At 37.2% G+C, this 5,225-nt stretch overlaps 1 protein-coding gene and 1 long non-coding RNA gene across 3 annotated transcripts in view; one reads left to right on the top strand and one right to left on the bottom strand.

Annotated features, from left to right (window-relative positions):
• LOC107694069 (MAGUK p55 subfamily member 2-like) overlaps positions 1-3,210 on the bottom strand; it is a 42,862-nt gene extending 39,652 nt beyond the window's left edge. The window contains exon 1 of one of the 2 annotated variants that reach the window (XM_016493660.1): positions 3,199-3,210. The gene's annotated coding sequence lies outside the window, so the exon portion shown is untranslated. Of the gene's footprint in view, positions 1-2,293; positions 2,306-3,198 lie in introns of those variants that run through there. The other variant, XM_016493661.1, reaches the window with a different exon arrangement.
• On the top strand, positions 1,847-2,376 carry LOC107694071 (uncharacterized). The gene is made up of 3 exons (XR_001634817.1): positions 1,847-1,926; positions 2,013-2,131; positions 2,213-2,376. It is a non-coding gene; the product is annotated as an uncharacterized LOC107694071 (long non-coding RNA).
• Positions 3,211-5,225: the final 2,015 nt, after the last annotated feature.

Raw genomic sequence — 5,225 nt, 5'->3', positions numbered from 1 at the left:
CTTGAAGTTATTAATAATAATAATAATAATAATAATAATAATAATAATTACAGGAAAAAAATGTCTATTAATACAAACTTCGGACAAATCATCATGCAGTAAAGTTGTTGTTGTTGTTTTTGCATTTTACAACAGCTATCATCATTTTCCAACCACTACTCAAGTGAAAACAACTAAAATACAATAAAATCTCATAAGATCACTGTGATAAAATTAATCTTACGAAGTCTTCATAATAGGTGTCGTCATTGTGAATGATCCGAACTGTTAATTAACTTTAAAACACACACACACACACATATATACATATATAGTTTTTTACACATACAGATCGGTTCTATGCAGTCAATCCGTTTTGCAGTTCTTTAAACTGTTGTTTTCGCTTGCAAATCACTGTTCACAGGCTTGCAGTGCTTTTGACCGTCTTTTGGCGAAAAAAACGTGCCAAAAGTGTAAGCGCGGAAAAATGGAAGTCAGAAGCATGCAGATCATATTTATTTTGAGTTAGCATGAAGCTGCAGTTTCACAATACATGAATTACACTTACAAGTAACAGTAAAATGCTGCAAATAATTTTTTCTTGCGCTTGAAACGCGATTTACACCTTTACAAAGCTTCTCTTGCGCATGCAAATTTAATTTACGCTTACAATCTTATGTACACTTCCACAAATATTACCCTGCGTATGCAAATCTTTTTGACGTCATTCTACCTTCATAGTAATGCTGTCCAACAGCGACACCCGCAGGTAAAGTTACAGCGGAGGCTTGCCTTCCTTCGGTCCATAGACTTTCTATAGAGACCCCAAGGCGTGCTGTGACTTTTCGAGAAGCACCCGGCTGCAGCCTGCAGATCGAGGCGGGGCTGCACCTGGGGCGGGGCTGCACGTGTCGCCCCGCCTACAACTGTTCTCATTGGTTAAATGCGTCAAGTCATGACGTCGATTCTAGCGGGTTTTAATTTCCGCTGTTCTTCGCTGCATGGTGAGTACAGGCGAGCTACGTCTCTTGTCTAATTTGTTTAATTACAAGTTTTAATTCTAAAGTGGCGTTTAGTGTGCTGTTAAAAGTAAGGATGAAGTAGTTTAAAAATAAAATCGCGTAACTTTACTCACTCAACCATATCACGCAAATAACCAGGGCTGCGTTTCCCAAAAGCATCGTAGGTCTAATGCCGCCTTCACGTTCTATCGGAAATTTGATAATTCTCACTTCTGAAGTTGTGATTACGAGCTCGTCGCATTAAAGTTTCGAAATGGGAGGGCGTTCATGTAATTGTATTATGTAAATCCTATAATAATACGAATTATTATTATTATATTATTATTAATAATAATAATTATACATCTATTAAAATAAACAGTAAACTACATTTATTAATAATAATTCAACAAAAAGTATGATTAAGTTTAACAGTCCTTGAAAGTAGAGCTCGTTTTTATATTACATACTGTTATGCTGCTATACAGTATATGCACTAGTGCAGGTGCCCAATCCTGCTCCTGGAGGGCCACTGTCCTGCAGAGTTCAGCTCCATCCCCAATTAAACACAACTGAACCAGCCAATCAATATCTTATTGAGCATACTAGTTAAACACACCTGACCCAGCCAATCAAGATCTTATTAGGCATACTAGGAACTTCTAGGCAGGTGTGTTGAGGCAAGTTAGAGCTAAATTCTGCAGGACAGTGGCCCTCCAGGACCGACTTTGGACACCCCTGCATGAGTAAAAAATAAAACATTTTATGCTAATACTGATTCTCTGTATTTCCTTCTTTTTGCAGATCCTTGTCATTGTCATCCCCACCCCTCCATCTCTCTCCTCTTTTGTGGTGTTGTTCACTTTATAACTCAGAATCTTTTAAGAGCCATTTCCCCTTGCAAAAACTTTGAATACAACTCCGAATGAGAAAGAAATGCATACAGGTTGAAGTTGTTCTTTAACTCAGTGAATTTTATGTGATTTTTGCTTAAATTTAAGTGATTTGTTTGTATCTTTTACTTATGTACAGCTGTCCAGTCGCAGTGTGACCCTAAATGTTGTCCAAATCCTGTGGTAACAAGCCTGAACGTAGTTAAAGCAAGCAAAACATTTTGGGGAACCATGCCAAATGAGGGGCAACAGCAGTTGGTAAGTTCATTTTAGGGATTTTATCTTTACAAAATACTGTTCATCAGCCTGAGCATTTATGTATCTTTATCTGAATGTTAGCTAAACAATGCTTTGGATGTCGAAAAGTGCAAAGACGAGCCATTGGCAACTGCATATAACACAATGCTAAAACGATCAGACCTGTGCTGTCTGGGACTGGAAAAAGACATTGAGGGAACGGTACACAGTTCAAAGACATTATATTTGAATATAGCAATTAATGGTGGATGTTGTTTATTGATTTTCTGTTTTATAACGGGTCTGCCGAAATCAAAACGCAGGCGCTGTGAACCAGAGGCCAGAGGATTCCGCTTGGTCTTAAAGCCTTGCTCGAAAGGCTATGTTCGCAAATGAAACGATGATTTGCGCAAAAAGAATGATCAAGACCTTATTAGGCATACTAGAAACTTCTAGGCATGCGTGTTGAGGCATTCTGCAGGCCAGCGGCCCTCCAGGACCGACTTTGGACACCCCTGCATGAGTAAAAAATAAAACATTTTATGCTAATACTGATTCTCTGTATTTCCTTCTTTTTGCAGATCCTTGTCATTGTCATCCCCACCCCTCCATCTCTCTCCTCTTTTGTGGTGTTGTTCACTTTATAACTCAGAATCTTTTAAGAGCCATTTCCCCTTGCAAAAACTTTGAATACAACTCCGAATGAGAAAGAAATGCATACAGGTTGAAGTTGTTCTTTAACTCATAGAAGTTTGTGATTTTTGCTTAAATTTAAGTGATTTGTTTGTATCTTTTACTTATGTACAGCTGTCCAGTCGCAGTGTGACCCTAAATGTTGTCCAAATCCTGTGGTAACAAGCCTGAACGTAGTTAAAGCAAGCAAAACATTTTGGGGAACCATGCCAAATGAGGGGCAACAGCAGTTGGTAAGTTCATTTTAGGGATTTTATCTTTACAAAATACTGTTCATCAGCCTGAGCATTTATGTATCTTTATCTGAATGTTAGCTAAACAATGCTTTGGATGTCGAAAAGTGCAAAGACGAGCCATTGGCAACTGCATATAACACAATGCTAAAACGATCAGACCTGTGCTGTCTGGGACTGGAAAAAGACATTGAGGGAACGGTACACAGTTCAAAGACATTATATTTGAATATAGCAATTAATGGTGGATGTTGTTTATTGATTTTCTGTTTTATTTTAACGCAGGTTCTCAAATGTTGCCTGAAAGTGGTTCTGCTGCTTTTGGAGAATTTCCCCTTGAGGTTTGTTTTCTTTTTTCTTTTTTTCACGATCACATTATACAAACCATTGAAGCTTCAATGATCAAAGACTTAGCTTTTCCTTTGAGTTTGACGAGAGAGTTTGAGTTTGAGAGAGAACGTTTTATTTACATAATTTAAAAGAATTGCATTACACATACCTGTCCTGTACTACTTTTCATTGCAGGTCTGATGAAGAAAGACGGGCAACAAAAAGACAAATGAGGCATACGGAAAAGAATGTATGAGACATTTAATAAGACATTTTTTTCTTCTCTTACCATATAAAGACTGACTTGTATTTTCTGCTCCTTTTAAGCAGCTCCTTGGCTGAAATATACTTACTTTTGTAGATGTGCTTACAGTGGTCAGAATGTTAATACTCTCAGCTGTTGTTGTATTTAGTATTTAAAATTCTCAATTTTGCCTTCGGTTAGATTAAAGTATGTTCAATTTTCCATACAGAATGTGAATGGTTTTTCGGCTAATTCATATCTAATTGCAACATGGCCAAACAGGACACTTGAAGAGCACCTTCTACACCTGCCTGTATGTAGTATAGTCAGTTCTGTTTAATATGAAACCCAGACACACAGTTTCCAAATTTTGGTGATGACCAATATTATTTGTTTTCAAGCTGGATGAAAAGATCGACTGGTTTATCTTCCCAACATGGATACCAGGACATTGGATGGTTTGTGTAAGTAATTCTGAATCTGCTGTTTACCTGGGATAACTTATGTCTGCATCATTTTTAGATACTTTTTGATCTATAAACTGCAGTCGTCTTCTTTCTGTGTATATATTGTGACATATCAACAGATTATGAGCCCAGGAGAGCATGACATTTTTTTCCTTGATCCTCTGCACGGCCAAACATTCAGTCAGGAAGAATACATGCTCATCTACAGGTTTTATAGTGCACTGTTCGGAGTTCAGAGATTGTGGTCGTTCCTAACCACATTTTAATAAAACTGTGGCTGTTATTAACCACATGTAGGTTTATCAGCTAGTGACTTGTTCATCTGACTTTATTTTTAGTAGGCTTATTTAAATGGTTTTGGATTTAGGATCAAATTATTTTTACAGATCACTTCTTTTGTAAACTGTCAATGAAAATGGTCATAATACTCATGGGAAGTTCAGGTTCTGCCCCACATTTCAGTTCTCTTGTATTGTATTGTTTTGTTTGTTGCAGTGCAGTAACTGTTTTTTAAGGTATGTTCTTTGTTTTGTCTTTGTCATCACAGAATCATTGCACAAATCTTGTCTCCTGGGCCTTGGCATGAATACTGTGTCAACGATATTACGGGACCAATATTCATTAAAATGAATAACTGTAAAAGCATTGGAAATTGTTTTACTTTTTCAAGGTAGTTTGACTCTGTGCATGGCAACATCAACAGGGCCTTCCACAACAACATCTCAGCAACAGCTGTGGTGTCTTTGTCCTGATGGTAAGTTTATAAAGCTGATGTGTTGCTTACTAGATGTTTATCCAGTATATGTATCTTAGCAAATGTATTTGTAATGTTTACTATTTCAGTATTCACTGAGCTTTGTGACAGCAGGGGCCTTTGATTTTACAGAGGTAAGTGAAATATGCAATGGCAAACCCCCATATTATTAAAAGGTAATTTATTTATTTTTATTTTAGCCTGACGTGCCTTGCATCAGGAGGTGGTGGTGTCTGCTGCTTTTGGAGAATTTCCCCTTGAGGTTTGTTTTCTTTCTTTTTGTTTTTTTTACATTTTTGAACTTACACTCTAATTTTTGCTGTGCTGTCACGATCACATTATACAAACCATTGAAGCTTCAATTATCAAAGACTTAGCTTTTCCTTTGAGTTTG

Source organism: Sinocyclocheilus anshuiensis, unplaced genomic scaffold (assembly GCF_001515605.1).
Source record: "Sinocyclocheilus anshuiensis isolate Anshui unplaced genomic scaffold, SAMN03320099.WGS_v1.1 scaffold2046, whole genome shotgun sequence".
In the NCBI taxonomy this organism is placed as follows: Eukaryota; Metazoa; Chordata; class Actinopteri; order Cypriniformes; family Cyprinidae; genus Sinocyclocheilus; species Sinocyclocheilus anshuiensis.
This window is presented reverse-complemented; position numbering and strand designations above follow the sequence as displayed.